Source organism: Ursus arctos, unplaced genomic scaffold (genome assembly GCF_023065955.2).
Source record: "Ursus arctos isolate Adak ecotype North America unplaced genomic scaffold, UrsArc2.0 scaffold_24, whole genome shotgun sequence".
Classification (NCBI taxonomy): domain Eukaryota; kingdom Metazoa; phylum Chordata; class Mammalia; order Carnivora; family Ursidae; genus Ursus; species Ursus arctos.
Genome location: NW_026622919.1, coordinates 9,375,718 through 9,395,906, shown reverse-complemented (window position 1 = coordinate 9,395,906; position 20,189 = coordinate 9,375,718). Strand labels below are relative to the sequence as shown.

At 38.3% G+C, this 20,189-nt stretch overlaps 1 long non-coding RNA gene across 1 annotated transcript in view; it reads right to left on the bottom strand.

Annotated features, from left to right (window-relative positions):
- Positions 1-20,189, bottom strand: part of LOC130544744 (uncharacterized) — a 181,824-nt gene that overhangs the window by 77,785 nt on the left and 83,850 nt on the right. The window lies entirely within an intron of this gene.

The window sequence follows — 20,189 nt, the reverse complement described above, 5'->3', positions numbered from 1 at the left end:
GTTACCTCGAGAGGTCGGGAGGAGGTTTTGCTGAGAGAGGGCACATGGTGGGGGGCGCGTTCTAGGGCCAGCAGTGTTCTATTTTTTGACCTAGGTGGTGGTCACACAGATGTTTCCTTTATTATATTGTTAAACTGTCCAAATATGTTTTATACAGTTTTCTGCATATAAGTTATAATTCACAATAAAAAGTTTTAAAAAGTTGAATAGTGCTGGAAGACTCCATAATAAAAAACAGCTGTTTCTTTGTTCCTCTTGTTCTCATCTTTTAATTCCTTTTCAACAGATGAAGCCACTCGGGCTGTTTCTAAGGGTATTGATCTTCATATTTCTCAAGAAAATGCTGTTATAACTATTTTTAATTTTAAAAAAGTTTAGAGATTCCACTTTTGCTTCCCTCCGGAGCTGACGGACAATTAACTCCAGGTCTTATTCCTCAACACACACAGGCGTGGGTGGGCTCTTTTCCTCCCTCCGTCCTGCTCCCAGAATTTTTTGGTTAAATTAATATTCAGCGCACACCTTATTATGACTGGGAATATTTTGTTTATAGCTTAGCCACCCAGTACTTTAAGATTACATTTCACTCTTTTGTACATTTTTATGCTCTCCTGACGGTTAGAAGTCGCTTCTATTTTGTTTTTCTTTGTGTTTTGTTCTATATAACTATCACTTATTTGGCTTCAAAGATTTCAAAGGAAAAACAGTCCAACTTCCCCAATATTCCATTCCAACATGAGAGAGTCGATTAGTTTGTGGGGGGCGTGGGCGTGCACATGCACGTGTTTGTGTACTTCTCGGTATCTCCTTTCTTCTGCCTCAAACCACAGAAGGCATTGCTCGGGTCTGCTATACCAGCTGTCTTCCTAAGACTTCTCTTCACCATCATCTGGGAGTTGTCTTCACTTCTTCCCTATTTCATAAATCCTACATATTCCTCTTTTATGGATTACTGCCTTGGAGTGTGACGCCAGGAGCTTCCTGGAAAAAAGATGTATGGCAGGTAATTTTTTTGAGCGTTGGCAGGTCTGAAAATACCTCGATTCTACTATTACACCTCCTGATGGTTTGGCTAGGATTATAATTATAGTTTTGGAATTTTTTCCAGAATTTTGAAGACATATTCCTGCTATATTCCAGCTCCCAGTAATCTCATTCATGGTTTTTCTTTGCATTTGCCTTGTTTGTTTGGGATTTTTTTCCTAAAAGCTTTTAAGATATTTTCTTTATTACTGGTGACCTATGATTTTTTTATGAGGCACCTTGACGTGAGTTTTTTTTTTTTTTAAATTAGAATACCGAACACAAGGTGATGTCTTTTAATCTAGAAATTCGTATTTTTTAAAATTCTGCGTAAAGCTCTTGTACGCATTGTTGATGATTTTTTTTCTCTTAATCCCCTCTTCTCTAACTCCTCTTCGATGCTGGATCTCCCTGGTCCTTTCTTTTTCCTCCTCATTTCCCTCTTTTTATCTTTCTTTCTTCCAATTATTCAGTGGATTTTCTATAATTCTGTCAAATTTTTCATTTCTCCTTTGCCATTCTCCCCTCTTCCCACATGAAGGTTTAATAGGCTTTTACAAAAGATTGATTTAGGGACCCACTCTTGGCTTCAGATACATCTGCAGATTTTCTTTAGGATAAAAATAAAACCCCTCAGCATGCTTTTATGATTTGGCTCCTGCTTCCCTCCGTAGTTCACGTATTACCACTGCCCACAATTATCAATACCCTATTGAACAATTCCCAGTTCTTTAGGGGTTCTCTGTTTCTTTTGTCTCACTTGTAACTCTTCTTTGCCTTGGGATTTTTATCTCTGTCCCTTCTCTGGCCAACTCCTACTTATTCATCCTGATTTAGAAGCATATTCTTCTTGAACCTGTTTTCTGACCCACTTCTTTTAGCCAATACACACTTCCCACCTTGTTCCAGTGCCCCTGCTAAGTGCTCCATAGTGTGCTGTACTCCTCACTTCAAATCATTTATCACACAGTATCACAGTTGTGTGCTGTACCTGGGTAGGAGGCACGCCGGTCTTATTTACACTGTGAGCCCATCACTTACCAAGTTTGTGGTTATCGTCTGGACTCAATATTTGCTGGGTGGATAAAAGCATAGTTCTTGTTGCATGTATTAAGTGCTTATGAGGTTCCCTGCACTATCTTAACTGTCCTACATGTATTCATTCATATAACCATTACAAAGCCCTAATAAGATCACTCCTATTATTATTCCTTTTTCAAAGACAGGATCACTGAGGTTAAGTGGAATACCCAATTCATTTAAGTGACAGCTATTGATCTAAACCTAGACTTTTTGTTTCCAGGCCTTCCATTTGCAACCCCTTCATAATGAATACTTGAATGGGCACAGGAAACAAAACACAAATTGGACCTTTCGCAAAGGGCAAATACTACTTAAATTATCTCCATAGACGTGGAGTTGCATAGAGAAGGGAGCTGACTTTGGTCTGTCTTCATAAAATGTGTCTAAGATCCCTTTTCATTCTAGATATAAAAGCCTTAGGCAAATCTCAATATTTTTAATCTCTAGAAAAGAACTTCCCAAAATGTTTCAAAAGTGTAGCTAAATAAAAGCTTTACATTAAAAAATGAGAATATCAAACTAGTTTTGTCTTTCTCAAAAAGATAAGGAGGATATATATTTCAAATCTATTTAAAAATTACCTTCATAAATAACTGCATTGCAAATGTTAAGCATGCTAGTGCAACATGAATGGAAGATTTGGGCCATTCAAGGAGCTGCATATGAAGGGTTGTACCACTGAACAGAAGACGGTCAAATGCAACGTGTAGGTAGAACAAGATGAAGAACTGCTGTATCATACCTCATGGCCAAGTTTTTATTTGTTTTGTTTTTTTGAATAATCTCTCTCTCTCCCATAACTGAATCAGCAAAAGGGCACAAAGCCATGCCAGTGAAATAGCCTTTGGGTTTTTTTCCCCAAATTATAGCCTTACCCATGTGTGAAGAGTCATTGAAGAAAGCTTCAAATACCATTTTTTAAAAATATTTTATTTATTTATTTTGAGAGAGAGAGAGCATGAACGAGGGACAGGGGCAGAGGGAGAGGGAGGAGCAGACTCCCCACCGAGCAGGGAGCCTGACGCTGGGCTCGATCCCAGGACCCTAGGATCAGGACCTGAGCCAAAGGCAGACGCTTAACCAACTGAGCCACCCAGGCGCCCCTACAAATTCCATTTTTGACAAGGCAAGCTTCAAGGCTGGCCAGCTTGTGTTGTCCACGGGGCCCTGCACTTGGAAGGGTCCCATGCTTGGCTTAATGTTTTGCTGTTGCTGTCTCAAAATTCATAATAGCTGTTAAACGAGAGGCTCACATTTTCATCTTGCACTGGGTCCTGACATTTAGGTAGCTCGTCCTATCTTCTGGCAAGGGGACCCTTCGCATCAGAGGAAGTTATGGTTGAACGGTCAAAGCAGAGACCTGCGGAGCTGGAATCACCAACTCCAATAAAGAAATCCATGACTTTGGTTGAATTATTCAGGCTGTTCCCCTAATATCCATTTTGACTTCATGGTGGCTCTACTGTCTGCTTCTTCCCATTTATTTAATTCATAGCCTCATCAATTCTTGACTGAAATATTCCAGTGCTCCTTTAATGTATCTTGTAGTCTTTAATTTTACCTGATTCAATTTGCTCTTCAAACTGCTACCATGTATATACAAAATTAGTTCCCTTTTCCAAAATGAATGCCCATGTTTCCGTGTCTGTGCTTTATTTAGAATGCTCTTTTCTGATGCATCTGCAGATTGCAATTCTTGCTCATTAGATTAGATACGAGTCTTGGTCACAAGACAGCAGAACACTGACCTACACTAGTTCAAGAGGAAAGAAGGAAATTATTATTTTGTAATAATAAAAAATTATAGATAGCTCTTGATTTCAGGTATGGCTGAATTCAGGACCCAGGAGGTACTGGCACCCAGAATCTCAGCACTGATGGCATCCTTTCTACCATCTTAGCTTCATTCTCAAACTACACTTGTGACTCCAGCAGCCCCAAGCTCACATCATTACCAAACCAGATCCAAATGGCTATAGATCCTGCTTCTTTAATAGTGATAATAGGGGCACCTGTGTGGCACAGTCAGCTAACGTGTCTGACTCTTGGTTTAGGCTCAGGTCGTGATCTTGGGGTTGTGAGATTGAGCCCCATGTTGGGCTCTGCGCTCAGTGTGGAGTCTGCTTGGGATTCACTCTCCCCCTGCCCCTCCTGCTTGTTCTCTCTCTCTAAAATAAATGTTTTAAAAATGCCTTATAATAATAAATAATAAATGCCTTAGGTTTTGTAATATTTACTGACCTGAGACTGATATAGCAATGGGGTTTTCTGATTAATTTTGCCTATAATCATGAATACTGACTGGAATTATTTCCAACTGAATCATATAGATAAAAAACAAAGGGGATACACCCCCACTTCACTCTCGGATCAGAAGAAGAGGGAGCTGATATTGAGATGAACCTGATATTCATAACCACTTATGCTGCTACAGTATTGAAACACTCACATACTCGTTGATAAGGAGCCTTCTCCAAGTTCCCTGAAATCTTCATGTCAGTTCTGGACAGACTGGCCTTACTCATAGTATCACTCTGACCTCTCCAAGATCTACAAATTAAAGGGTTAAAGACTGGCACAGCAGAGGGTTTCTAAGATGCTTCTCTAACTCCAAGGTCAATGTTTATGGGGCTTGCTTGGTAACTCTGCCTTATTGGTTGTTTTATATTTTTATATGATGTCTGAGAAAAGAAGTTTCATCTTTAGGATAATGAGACCTTTTAACGATAGTGTTTTAGGATTAAATTTGATAGCAAATGTCAGACAACCAAATTATTAGTGGCTTAAACAACATGGAGGCTTCATTTTGGTCACATGAAAGTACAGGTGGACAGCCCAGGGCTGCTTTGGCAGCTTCTTCATTGTTGGGAACCCTAGGTTTTTCTCTTGTGTTGTTCTGCCATTTTCCATAACTGACTACCAGCTTGCGATACAAGATGTTTCTCAAGCCCAGCCATCATTTTGCATTTCATACAGCATGAGGATGAAAAAGGAGGCTGAAGGGCATGCTCCCATTCTTTAATGACATTTCCTAAACCTCATTATGTCTCCTAGAAGTTACACACACAATTTCTCTTATATCCTATCAGTCAGACCAAATAGTAAGATTTTATTATTACAGAAAAAAATCCAGGTATAAGTAGACAACTATTTCATAGGCTTCAACTCATCATGGGAAAAGGTCTTTAGGAAGGAAAGGAAAAGAATTCTTCAAGAAATGTTTGATGGGAGATTGGAACCTTAGAAGGAAGGAAGGAAGGAAGGAAGGAAGGAAGGAAGGAAGGGAAGGAGGGAGGAAAAAGAGGGAGTGAGGAAGGGAAGAGAGAGAGAGATCGAGAGTGAGTGAGAGAGAGAAAGAAAGTGAGGAAAAAAGAAAAAAAAAGACCCTTATTTTATATCTTAAACTGGTGATGAAGGACCATGTAGAAACCATGACTTTTATTCTGAAGGGAGAAGGTCTCTCTTCTCAACTCTATTTTCCATACCTCCATCCAATATAGGTGTTTTTCTTTCTGCTTGATCTCAACCACATATGGCACATGAAATACAAGCAGGAATTGTGTATGTTCAAAACTCTGACTCCTCTGGCTAATACTTGTCTCCCTCTTCTCCAAACTCTTAAAACACTTACAGCTTATATGAAGCAATACAATTAATTTACTGAACAAATATATATTGAGCATATGCTCTATGTAGAATGTTCTTCTAGGAGCTAAGGAAACATTAGTGAACAAAAAAGAGACACTTTTCCAAGTGTATAAAAATTAACAATGAATATGTAAAAGGATGGTTTGTGTTATACATTGGCAAAAGAGAGCGAGGTATAGGAGACTGGGAGTTCTGGGGGTGGGGACGTGAAATTTTTAAATAAGGGGCCTCATTGAGAGGATGGTATTTAAACAAAGGAGGCAAGAGAATGAACCACCCCGAAATCTGGGGGAAGAATGTTTCAGGCCAGAGAGGAAGAAGCTCAAACGTCTTGATATGGAAGTGTGCCCATCCCATGAATAGCAATGGGGTCTATGATCTGCCTGGCTCTGCCGGAGTGCCCAAGTGGGAGACGAGGTTAGAGACTAACTACATCACAGAGTGCTTAGTAGGCCATTTAAGGCTTTGTCTTTTACTCTGAATGAAATGGGAAGCCGTCGAAAGGTTTTGAGCAGAGGAGTACGATCTGTTTTAAGTGTTAGAAGCACCCTACAGCTTGCAAGATTAAGATCAGACTTTGGAGAAATATGAGTAGAAGTGAGAAGAGCAATTTGGAATCTACTGCAATAATTTAAGACAAAATTATATGCATTATATATAGAGAGTAGATAATGCCAACAGCATGAACTGACAGATTGGACATGGGGCGTGAAAGAAAAGGAGGACTCTAGAATGACATAAAGACATCTGAAGGATGGAGTTGTGATTTGGCTGAGATGGTAAGGTGGTAAGAAGCTTTGGGGGAAATTCCAGTAGTTCAGTCTTTTAGACATCCAAACGGAGGTGTTGAGTAGTTGTCTGAGTTAAGTGGAACAGCCTGGGCTCGAAATGTAAATGTGGGGATTCTTAGCATATGGGTGGTATTTACACCATGCTACTGGCTGAAATCACCAAGAGATTGAGTGCGGATAGGAAAAGAAGAAAAAAAGAAAAAAAAGAAAACCCATGGTTTGGGCTTGGGGGGTGGGGGTGTTTCCAGGTTGAGGGGAATAAAAAGAAGTACCAAAGGAGACTGATAATGAGCAGCTAATGAAGAAAGTTAAAAAAAAAAAAGTAGAGTGATACTGCAGAAGCCAAGCAATGAAAGTGTTTCCAAGATGAGTGATCAACTGTGACAAAGGCATGGTGACAGATCACATGAGATGAGGACTAATCATTGATCGTGGATGTTAGCAACATGGAGTCTCTGGAGATCTTAACAAGAGAAGTTTTAGTGGAGGAGTGGGGGCAAAAACCTGGTCGAAGTGAGTTTAAAATAATATGGAAAGATACAAATTGAATACAAGGAATCATTTCCTGAAATGTTGCTATATAGAACAGTTTGCTTTCCCAAAATGCAAGAAGCAACAGCATGCTTGAATTATGACGAAAATGCTATTGAAAGAGAAAACTGATAATATAAGAACAAGAGCTGGATTGGAGCGTAAATAGTTCACTTGCAGAGTCCCAAGAGGGCAGAGGATTTGGATACAGAATGGGAGGTTGGTGAGTGGCCTGGTGAAGATAGTAGATGTTCTTCATGTCTTTAGCTAGTTTCTCATTAAGTCACTGATATTATGTTTATCTGTTAAGAGTATTTCTCCAGGCCAAAACCTGTCATGTATTCTTCCAACACCTGTCTAGCCAAGAGATGAGTAATTGTTTATTCAACTTTGATAAATAACATGGCAAACAGTCATTCCACTACTATCAGCGAATAATTATCTCTAAAAAACTTGAGACCAGAAGGGATCCTATGATAAAATCTTAAGTGTGATATTTACTGACAAAAGATATTATTGATAAAGTAGATTTTACCCATAGGTTTTTAAGGATTGATAAATCTGGTAACAGTTTTTAAAGTTCTACTCTTCTTGGTTTAAATGTTTTTTTTTTTTCATTTTATTGTGAAATGTACTATACGTGGAAACATGGATAAAATATACATATCGTAATGTGAACCACGTCTAATTAAATAAATATAACATTGCCTTCCCTCAAATAAAGAAAGAAAGGACATCATCATTCCCTCAGGAGACTGAGGTTCCCTTCTCTGACCATTTTGCCCTTCAAGGAAACTGCCACCCAGACTTACACTAAAATCATTTTCATTTTCTTCATGGTTTATTGCCTATGTGATACAGTTTACTTTTATCTGTCTTTGAACATATTTGAATGAAGTCATATCCTTTTGTGTGTGATTTATTCAGGGAGTGAGTGTGTGGGTGTGTGTGTGTGTTTTAAAAAATGTTGACATTTGGAGCATCTGACTGAAGGCTATTTGGGAAAATACTGATATTTCAACATTCCTGAAAGTCTGGAATTCAAAATTTTAAAAATGCATACGAATGATATTATTAATAAATTAAAACACAAAGCACCTTTAAATGTGTATTTTCTATCCTTGTATAATACCACCTCTGACATACATTAAGTGTGTATATATATATGTTCTATTGCTGAGCTGTCAAATACTTTTGTGTATGTTTATCTCTGTGTAAATTCCACATTGCTTTAATTACTGTAGCTTTAAAATAAGGTTTGATATTAGGAAGAGAAAGTTCTCCCACCTGTCCTTCATTCAGAGTTCTTAACTATTTATGATCTGTTGCAATTTCATGTAAATTCTAAAACGTGCTTGTCAAGGTCTACCAAAGGGGGGAAAATGGCATTTTTATTGGGATTGCATAAATCTAAAGATCAGTTTTGAAGAGATGAAATATTTCCAATATTAAGGCAATTACCAGAGAGATAAGCAATAACCCTCCACTTCTATTATGAATTTGCTCATTTCTCATTTAGCCATATTTATTCGTATGTATGCATGTTTGTGTCTTAAAGCCATGTTATTTAGTCCACCTACATTTGGAACTGTTACATTTTTCTAGTGAATTAAATCTTTAATCATGATGAAATGACTCTCTTTAACTCAAAAAGTATTACTAGTATAAAATCTATTTAGTCAGTCAATATCTGCTTTCAGCAAGAGATTTGGTCTCAAAAACCTAGCCTATTACTAGAAACAGAAATCTACATTTAATTCCTAATCCTTCTGCCATTACTTGTTATAAATGGTGTAAAATAGAGAGATAGTTTCATTATTTTCTAAGGGCAGACTAGTCGCTCAGTGCTTTTCAGTGCTAATTTCTCTTTTCTAAGTAACTGGTCAGGTCATTTTGTCATATATCAAGATTCCATATACGAGTAAGTTTATTTCTGTACCCTGCTTGCTCTGTTGCTGAAACATATGTCAGCACATAGCAACACTGACAAGATATTAAGGAGTGACTGTGCCAAAATTTATGGGAAAGCTGGAACCAAGATAGCTACAAAGAAAGTACCATGTGATGAAGTGCCAATGGCATTTACCTTCAAAGGCAAACCTGGTGTGTAACTTTGGCAACCACAAGGGGGCAGGGAAGGGTATTAACTGGGTCAGAAGTCATGTCCCAAAGCCTTTCCAGGTGGAAAGTCAGATGGAAACTCCCACATCAATATAGGACTACAAAGATTTTAACATGGTAATATTGGTAAGAAGTAGGAAGAAGATGTAGAAGCAGATACATAATTACAGGCTCATTTGCATGTTGCTAAACATCATCAGGTATAGTTAGGATATACTTTTTCTATTTTATTAAGACTTTTATACTCTCTTTGGCCCCAAGCAATTGTCCACACACATAATCTCATTTCTTCTTTTTTTCTTTCCAGAATGACTTCTCTCCATTCTGCAATTATGTGTTCGTGATTCACTTGAGGGTAAGGAGTAAGTTTTTAATATTTCTAGTTTTAAATATTTTAAAACATTTTAGATTTTTCATCTTAGTGTTTCTTAAATATGAATGTTTATTAACTCTTTCATCTTTTTGTTACTGCAACTCCAGCAGAATCTCCAGTTGAGAAAATTTGGTGTTTTAGTCAAATCAAATTAACATTATGAGCTTTTAAAAAGCTACAACTGAATGCCAGTTATAACAATATATTATTTTTACTTCTTAGCTAAGGGGAAAGAGTTAGTGACAGAACCTTGGAAATAAAATTATTTCTGTACATTGAAAGCAAATAAGTGAAACTGAATATGCTTATTTCATCCATAAAATTAGCCGTGCAGCTTCTGAATGCTTGAGCCACGGAATGAAACACCCAATTTCTTGAAAAGAGGCTTAAATATTATACCGACTATATCAACCTCAAATCAAAATTCTGATAAATCATTGTCATCTTCATGCTATAGATTCCCAAAGCTGTTCTCTCCACTGGGATTCTAGAGAAAACACCTAAAAATCATGGATATTTTAGCTTGCATCTGAAATTAAACATATTATTATTTTTCCACCCACATAGTCATTGAAAACTGCTTTAGGGCTAAATTTTTAAGAGAAGGATATTAAACTTAATGATCAAATCAGGTCCTCGATCAAGCTACTATCCCAATGAAATGGTATTTTCTCTCCCCACATATGTGTAAGAGTTGTTTGCCTAATCAGATTTATTTTCTTGGTCTTTTCCCCCTTGTTTCTTTTTAATCAGAACATTAACATCGTTTTAAGTTTTTGTTTTGTTTTGTTTTGTTTTGTGTGTGGTTTTTTTTTTACACATCTTACCTTATTTTCTTAGGATATTCAGCTAGTGGTGGAGGAGAGAGAAAATAATTCACGAAAGAGCTAATTGCTAAGCTACCTTTCAAATCATACTTTCACACATCCTGAAAATCCACATTCCCAGCTCATCCTTTTTTTCTTGATCAATATTTCCTTCCTTTTTTATGATTCTCAATATGAACAGCACCTGCATGAACATTTCTGTTTGCAGAAACTCACATAGATTTCATTATATAAACGATACGTTGTGCATACACATGGATATCTTTTTGTTTAATTATGTTTACATAGAGGCTTTCATGTAATAAAATAAAAAAGTAAATCAATTCTACATTTGGCTCCTTGCCTAATTTATTTTATTACTACCTTATTTTATTTTACACCCAGACACAAGTTTGTTTTCATGGCTCAGATAAAGAAACTGGACACGCAGTTCCCTTCTGTCGGAATTTGGTCTCATTTATGTGACACCACCCAGATTACCTCCACCCCTTCCTTACCACCACCCCAATACTCACCTACAGTGAGTTAAAATATTTATTGGGTTATGAGAGTAAGGATTCTTTTTTCTAAAATTTCATATAAAATAATGGTGCAGTATTGGTCGTGACCAACAGAGTCTAAGGCTCCTTTGTAACCACTAAATGTAGGAAAACCCACAAATTACTGTTGGAGAGGGGTTGGCCTTGAGTTCTGGCTTCAATGACCCTCTCCCTCTAGATTCAAATACCCTGCATCTGTGTAAATAAACATCTCTAGGTGTATGGTAAGGGAATATTTAGCACGAATATGTTTCATACAAAATTAGCAGCAAAGAAAAACTTTAGACTAGTAATTACATGAAAAAAAATGTAAGCCATTAGTGTAATTAAGATGTTTCTTCCTTTTCACTTAAACAGGTAGACTATGATCTATCATTCTTTTGCATGCATACTCTCATTGATTGAATTTCCAATGTACTAATTTTTTTCTTCCTTTCATGAAGATTTATAACGATACTTATATTCTGGCAAGAAGCTAAAGTCTAGCATTAAATGTTTATTGGTTATAAACACTAAGTTTAGAGTTGAGTTTCTGCCAACGGGATCTCGGAAGCCAATAGATAAGCTTCTTACTTAGGAGGTACTAGCTAAAAGTCTCATGGTTAAGCCATAAATAGAAAGGAAGTGAATATGGACAACATAAAGCTGAGTCATTTGGCTCTAGAGAGTATGTCTTATAGCTTTCGCACTCATTTTCCCTTTCTTGGTTGTTCCTTTTCTCTTCCTAGTTTCTGATGTCAAAACTACCTTTTGAAAGCAACACTGAAAATTCTAGCATGGGGCTCTGTTAGTAAGGCAGTAACTCATGAATGTATGTATTCAAGAAGGTGCTCATGGCTGTAGTCTGGTCTGTCATCTTCCTTTTGAATTCTTGTAAATAACTGTATCTTAACACCTTTACTGTTTTGGAAGTGATGAAAAAAGTAACCTCAACTCAACAGCATTTTGGACATTATCCCCAGATAAATCAGAAACTCACAGCCTACAAATTTATTCCACTCTTAATAGAAGAAATGGAAGTACACATTATCAATTTGTGTCACTAGAAGACTTTCAAGTAATGGTACTGGAGAGAGTAAGAAAATGTTTCCAAGATGACAGAGAAACCATCTAAACTGCATATACACCTTTCAGACTCAGCTTGGACCGCCAGTATGGTCAAAAGCCTTCTAGGATTTCTTATTTCCAAGAGAATCACAACAGAGGTCAGCCACACAAGGCTAGAGAGGTCGTCTGCTATAGCCTTCTCATTTACAAGGGAGGCAACTGAGCCCCTTAGAGGTAAAGGTGGTGGGAGGATCAGAGTTGGTGGTAGACCAGAACTAAAATTCAACTCTTTTGACTCATCAGCCAGCATTCTATCACATTTGTTCTTTCTGTTCACAAATAGTCCGTCATACTGCTTTCACAACCCCCTACTTGTATTTCAAGACCCATCAAAACCTTGCCCCATCTAACCGTTTTATTCCATTTTCTATTAGTCTCACAACATGAACATTTTATCACCATCAAGCTGAATTTCTTGCTTCTCTCTATCCTGTGCTAGTGACCAACCATATCAGGTGGCCAGGACTTGCCCTAGTTTTAGCACTGAAAATCCTGCATCCTGTGGACCTTTTCAGTTCCACGCAAATTGGCTCAGTTGATCACTCCACCACATACACTACTTAGGTACCACTGCCTTAATCTTCTTATCTGCAATTTTCTTTCCCCATTGCCCAATTTTCACGATGACCGAAGAAGCTCAAACGCCATTTCCTTCAGGCAGCCTTTAATTCTTATCCTCTACTTTTCTATGGTTCTTAAATCATGCTTCACACAAGTAAACTTTTAATTAAAGGCTAGCCTGCCTTGCCTGAGGATTATTCGGGACACATCATTTTTCCTTCACAAAGTGGACTCTAACTTATTATCGAATGGAGTTTGCCTCAGGGAAGCACTGCTGTGAGGTAGGCACTGCGCGGATACTTGGTCTCATTTCTAGCGTCAGACTCTGTGAGGTTGGTATTATATTATTGCATCTATTTTATATAAATCAATGAAGTTCAGACAGCCTAGTATGTGACCACAATTCAAACCCAGGTCTATCTGGCTCCTTCCACTATACCACACTTACTGCATAGGAAACATGTTTAATGTTTTGAATGTCTCACGGCTTTTAACAAAGTGCGGAACCTCAAGTACATTCTCAAGAAATATTTGCTGTTTTGTCCTAATTGCTTTTCCATTTAGATCTACAAAGCCATGGTAATAATGGCAGGGGAGGTAGTTTTATTTATTTATTTTTTTAAATAGTAAATCATAGAAAATGTGCCTTTTATCCAATTGAAGCAGAGCTGTGTTTCATAGACTGTGTTCTAATAATCATAAATGAGTTTATTCTCTGTGTCTTATTCTTTGAGATTTAAGAATCAGGCCATAAATGATCAATGTCCTCTCTCTATATATATAATTTAAGTCTTGTCATCATTTTGACTTTCTCTGGCTTTCTTATTTTTTCCTTTAAAAAAAAATCTTTAGATCTCCACTACTCAGGAGAGTAGCCACTACCTCAAGTGTGGCTACTGCGCCCTTGAAATGTGGCTTGTAAAAGTGAGACATTCTGCATGTATGGAAAACACCGCAGATTTTGAAGATAAAATAAAAAAATAAGAATGTAATATAGTTCATTAGTGATTTTTTAAAATATTGATTACAAGTTTAAATGATGATATTTTTAATATATTGGATTAATATATATTTATATAAAATATATTTAATACATATTTTAATATATTGGATTAAGTAAAACATTAAAATTGAATTTTGCCTGTTCCTTTTTACCTTTAAAAATTTTGGCTACCAGAACATTTAACATTACATATGTGGCTTTCATTATGGATCTATTGGGTACCATTACTTTAGATGATATCTGGAGACATAGGGTGATGTATACTTTTTATTCATTTTCCTTTGAGAAAATCCCATATTTTAATATAGTTGTTTAGAATTTTTCCCGATAAAATTATATATTTAAATATTATGGTAGGTGTTTAAATTAATAAATGTCAACATATGTCCCTACACACAATGAGACAACTTTTTTCCTGATAAGTAATTAACAGTAAAAGGGAAGTTATGTAAATCACATGGACATAAGTGTGACAGTGAAATTTTAATATTGTTTTTGAGGCCTGCATCATGATATTCAAAGATATACATTTAATAAGCCTCTTTTTACTTTGAATTCCTATATGTTTGCTGTGGAACTGAATTTTAACCAAACTGATAGCAGAGAAAAACAAGACAAAACAAAACAGAAAAAACATTCATAGTCACTGGGAAAACACAACACACTTTTTTGGGGAATACTGCACAGTTCAACTATCTTTTCAGAACTGGAATCTGTGATACCCGGATCTGACAAAGTTCTAAGTCCTGTAAAGCATTCTCTTATCAAAGGATGGCAGTAAATTGCTTTGTTAAAGCTCTTACAGGAAGCAAAATAGAAAAATGCTCCACCCTCTTGCAGCTGGTGTGATTTAGAAACTACGAGTAAATGTACGAATTATTTCTAAATGAGGGAGCCTTCCATAGTTCCACTTCCAAATCCTAGCCAACAGACTGACAGAAGAGGTAGCAGAGAAAGGGGTCAGTGGGTATGGGTTCACTGCATGTGCGCACACACACAAAAGTACAGCCGACCCTTTGGTCACCGAATAAGTGCCTATTGTAGGCTGGGATTTCCGGTTCCGGGAGCTCAGCAGAGTACCTATTTTAATAGCTGAGGGGGCACAGAGTTCAATAGTGCAAAGAGCGGCCACCTTTACAGAGTTTCTCCATTTTTATTATTTCAATCTCTTATGTAGGAGCCTCCAAGGAAAATGAGGTTCCTTGATTTAAAAAAAACAAAAAAACCAACAACAAAAAACACCCCGAAAACCTGAGTGTTACAGGTGTAGACTTGAGTCACTAAAGAAACGATGACTATTAGAGTCATAAAATGATTCTTAAACACTTAAAAATATTCCTTGGAGACGAGAGCTGGCGCAGGCATTAAGGGAGGCGCGCCGCCGTCAGGCCCCACAGCAGCCTTATCAGCAGGGTGGCATCTGGCATTTTCCTTAGGGACGTGGTCACGTCACTCAGGCTCTTTGATCTCAGAACAGCAGAGAAGCATTCATATTTGCTTTTCTCTTGCTCGGCACCTAAAAATTACTCTCAGCACACTCATAAAATCATTGGTGATGATAACTTCCTGAGGATCAAACACTCTGAGAGTATTTCCACAAATAAACGTAATATTAACAAGACGTCATCTTTATCTTTCCGGAAGTGGCTGATACAACAATCTAGATTTACCATGAGCATGAATACTATAGAATTTCTGATTTAAGTGTTGAGGGGCATTTGGTATCTGCCACCAGCCATTAGGCAGTGAGCCTCTTTTGCAGGAGTAATAGGAAGCATAGACATTTCCTGAGTGCTTACTGTGTGACAATCATGCTGCTTGGCCCCCTACCTGCACTATTTTAGTCAATTCTCATGACGGACCGATGATAAAGTCCTATTATTGTCTCTATTTTAGAGATGAGAGAATTGGTTTCAGAATTTCAGAAATTGGCCTGTGGTCTGCCTTTAGTAACGGCAGAAGGTATGTGAGCCAGAAAGTGGCGGTTCCACCTTGGGCAGGCATCGGCACACTGGGGCAGCTTATGAAATCACACATCTGCAGGCCAGCATGAGGAATTTGGACAGAGTGCCTTGAGATTGGGTCTGGTTATCTGATAAATGTACAAGGTCCTCAAGGAATCTGATGTAAATAAGAGCGTCAGAAGAATTGACCTAACATCACAATTTCCCTGCCACCGACATGCTGCAAGAGATGGACTGCTCTTGACTCTGATTTAGTTTTTTCAAAGACTTAGTGATTAATGGGGGAGCCTCTCCTTCTTGGCAATGCGGTCAGCAGTTGCTTGGCGTATGGGCTTCTTCCTCTTGGCAGAACTCAGTGTTTGCCTTGTCTACCAGCCTCCTTGTGTGGAGAGATTAGTTATTTATTTCTTAGTCTTGGCTTCAGTGATTCTGCTGATAGGACTCATGCCAGAGAATGAGTGTGGACCTTCGTTTTCAAAGTAGAGGCTCTGGCTGCTCTATCCAAATGATACTCTAGCTCAGTCCTCAAAAATCCACAGAAAGCCTTTTCAACAATTTTTACATACCTAGTTCCAGCCCCCACTTCCTTTTCCAGTCTGAAGAATGGATAAAATTCCTAAGCCACCTAGTAGGGTAGGAAAGATTAGAAATAGGGGGGTACAATACAGAAGGAGGGAATAAAGTTGGTCACTTCTGGCCTCTCTCCAGCTTCCCTCACTCTCTGTTCTTTGAGATTTAGAAGTGTAGTGGGTTTAGATTAATGTATTCTTGGCGTTGTTTCCTGTTTCAAAGAAAGAGGAGGGATGTCAACGGTGTCTGATATCAAATAATTTAACCAGAAGGGTAGGTAAGCGAAAGGAAAGAAAGGTCTAGGCTCATTTTTCAACAGGTAAAATTAAAAAAAAAAAAAAGGAAAGCTTTAGATATCATTCATTTTGATCCAAGGCATGTTGACCAAACACCAACTAAGTACTTTGAAATGTTCTCACTATATTGTGGGTTGGAAATAAATGGTATTGAATGAATTTATTATTGAAGGCATTGTGTTGTATACAAACAGAATGAAAGCTGGCGCCTGCCTTTAAGAGAAGAGTTTTAATCAGTTATGGGAGCAATGCAAAACTTCCGTGCAACGAGCTTCAGCTTAAGGCAGATTGTGACAGAGTAATAGAGGCAGAGGGTGTTGTGAAGTTACAATAGGCAGAGAATTAGTATTGATCAGGGAGAGTAGATGATACAGGAATTGGCTTCTTATGTTCACCCTGGCTCTCATAGAAGCTTCACAGACATGTTCTCCTAGAGCTGTTCATGCACCATGCTGACAGAGGAGAGAAGAGCACTGCAGAGAGATGGTGAAGGTGGGAGGAAGCAGGGTTAGGGGACAGGCTCTCAGGAAAACTTTAAAAAGTCTGTCACCAAAAGGATATGGTTGTGACCTTCTGGGTTGTATAGGGGCAAAAAAGGAACCCAAACAAAAGTGCAGAAAATCTGTTCTGATCTAAACTAGGTGTCAGCTGTCTGATCCCATGGGTTGACTGAATGTACTAGTTTCCTAGAGCTGCTGTAACAAAAATACCACACACCAGGTGGTTTAAAACAACAAAAAATTTTTTTCCTCACAGTCGGGGCTAGAAGTCTCAGTCGAAGTGTCGGCAGGAAGAATCTATTCAATGCCTCTCTCCTAGCTCCTGGTGGTTGTGTCAATCTTTCATGTTCCTTGGCTTATAAACATACCACTCAAATTTCTGCCTCCATCCTTACATGATGTATTCCCCTGTGTGTCTCTGTGTTTTCACACGGCCTTCTTATAAAGACACCAGCAACTGGACTTAGGACTCACTCCAATCCAGTATGGCCTCATCTTAGCTAACTATCTGTGAAGCTCATTTTTAAGTAAGGTCACTTTCTAAAGATCCAGGGGGACATGAATTTTAGGAGAAAACATGATTTAACCCACCGGGCGCGTTTTTGATACAGCTGTATAAAGACATTACTGTTTTTGATAATTTCCACAGTTCTGTAAAACCTCAGCAGAGAAGAACAAGGAAACTTAGAAATGAAAGCTGATTAGAATCAAAGAGATGAAAGCCCTTATCAGGGGTCTGTGGAATCAGGAAGTCTACTGGCCAATCATGAGCCCACTGTAGGAAGATGGGAGGAATCTATGTTTCATAAGACCTGGCAAAGGGGAGATTGTTGTCAGGTAAGTAATCGCCCTACTCTTTGATGTAGAAATTTTGGTCCTTTCTATCCTCAGACAGGTTGCTTCTACGTTCCTGTTTCCAAATTCCAATGGTTCTGAGGTTCACTGACACACCTAGCATATATATATATGTGTGTGTGTGTGTGTGTGTGTGTGTGTGTGTGTGTGTGTGTGTGTTCATCCATTGTGAGAGAAGGTCAAGCAGTATTCAGTTGTGTAATTATTTTTAGCAACACTGAAGACAAAACTAATATAAACATGGGAATGGGCTCCTGACCTGGGTATTAAAGGATGGAGAGGATTTTGTAAGTGGAGATGGAGGAGGCCCCCAGCTGAAGGAGCGGCATAGTTTCAGATGTGAGAAGGTGAATGTTTTGTTCGGTTTACAGATTGTCCAGTTTGGCCAAACTGTACTCACATAGTCAGATCAAATGGGACACGACTCTGAAAAGTTATGTTGGGGTCAGATAGTGAGTAGCTTGGCATAACAGGTTCAGAAAGGAATTTGATATCTTTTATATAAAGAATAGATCGCGTCCAAGATCTTTAAGCAAGGGGGTGACATGACCAGGCCATGTGACGAATGCATTTGGGAGGGAAAAGGTTGAGGGTGAAGTCATCTTTCAGTAAGGATTTGAATAAGCCATGTGAGAAGGACTGCGTATTTGCACTGGGACACTGGTTATGTGAATGGAAATAAGATGCTGTAGAGAGACTTCAGAAGCAGAAATCATACCCTTTGATGATAAGGCATTGAGAGAAAAGTTCAAAAATCACTTGGACTTCTGGTTGGATAGAGAGAATGATAAGACAAATAACAGCATAATCAAGAGAAAGAAACCGAGGTGAAAAGCACGCTTTTGTTGGTTTTCTTTGTTGTTTGTAGGAAAGATCATTTGATTATAGATCTATTGAATTTATGGTGCCAGTAAAACATCCATATAGAGATATTTACATGAAAGCTGAAATATAAAATCTGGACCTTGGTAGAAATGCCTCGGTTCAAATGTACTTTGGTAGAAGAGGGTGTGAAGGGAAGACAAGGGAGATCCTGGGACTGAAACCTCAGTAAAAAACCTACATAGAAAGGCAAATCACAGATGGAGCCAATTAATGAAATGAAATGATTACAGACAGTGAAATCTAGAGGATGAATCCCAAAATATCACGTCATAGGACATGCGGGAGGATTTCCGGTTGTTTCAGATGCCAGTGGGGTCAAAAGAACTGAGCGGGAGACAAGCCTTGTCACTTATCTTTCAGCGCCTGTGCATCTCGTTGTCCATGTTGGAGCCACAGCTTCTTGCTCACCAGTGAGCAGCTCTGACACCACTTTCGGGAGCAACATGCGATGGTGTATCTGACTGTGGAACACCACAGAGCACATGAGATATGCAGGAGATGGCAGTTTGAGAAGAAAGTGAGGTGGAAGGAGGTTTTATCTGCTTTTCCTTCAGGGTGTGGATAGATTAGAACATGTGTGTATAGGGGTGCCTGGGTGGCTCAGTCCATTGAGCTTCTGACTCTTGATTTCGACTTAGGTCATGATCTCAGGGTCATGAGATCGAGCCCCATGTTGGGCTCTGCACTCAGCAGTGAGTCTGCTTGGGATTCTTTCTCTCCCTCCGCCCTTCCCCCCTGCTCTCTCTCTCTAAAATAAATAAATACATCTTTAAAAAATAAAAGAACATGTGTGTATACTGAGCAGGAGAAGTCTGGAGACCAACTGGAAAACAGAAGAGCCAGGTTATATGGAAGCAAATGGGACGTTAGAGAATAGAAGGTAATTTGGAGGTAATAGGAAAAGAAGGAATAAGCCCAGGTAAAAATATGGTTTCAAAAAACAATAAGGGTATTATATACATTTACATACACACACATATATGTGTGTATGTGTGTTTATTTAAAATAAGAACAACACCAAAAACTAACAAGAGAAAGAACTAGAAAAGACTGATTTAAGAGAGAAATTCTGTGATAGAGAGGTGAAACACAGCAAGATGTTATAATGGATGGATTTTCTTTTGTCAGTAAGTTGAAATAGGAGAATCAAGGAAGTGAGGGATGAAATGAAAGTGGCTTCTGGTGATAGCATGTTTAAAATGCCTGTCACTGGTTCACAACTGGGAACACAGCCAGATGAAGCTCAGGGGGGTCAGAAGGACTGGGGAGAGGAGGATAAGGTAAATGACTAGAAGTTTCCATCATGATTATGAACAAGTTCAGTTGGAGTGGAAAACCGGGAAGGGGAAAAAAGAGAATGTGATGAGACACATACAGCATTTAGATCAGCATATGGGTATTTTTAATATTTTTATGTTTTATAGAAATGGTATCAAGATGTTCATTTTTAAATTTGCTTTTTAAAATTTGCATGAGCCCAGCTATGGGCCATTCCAGGAAAATAGACACCTG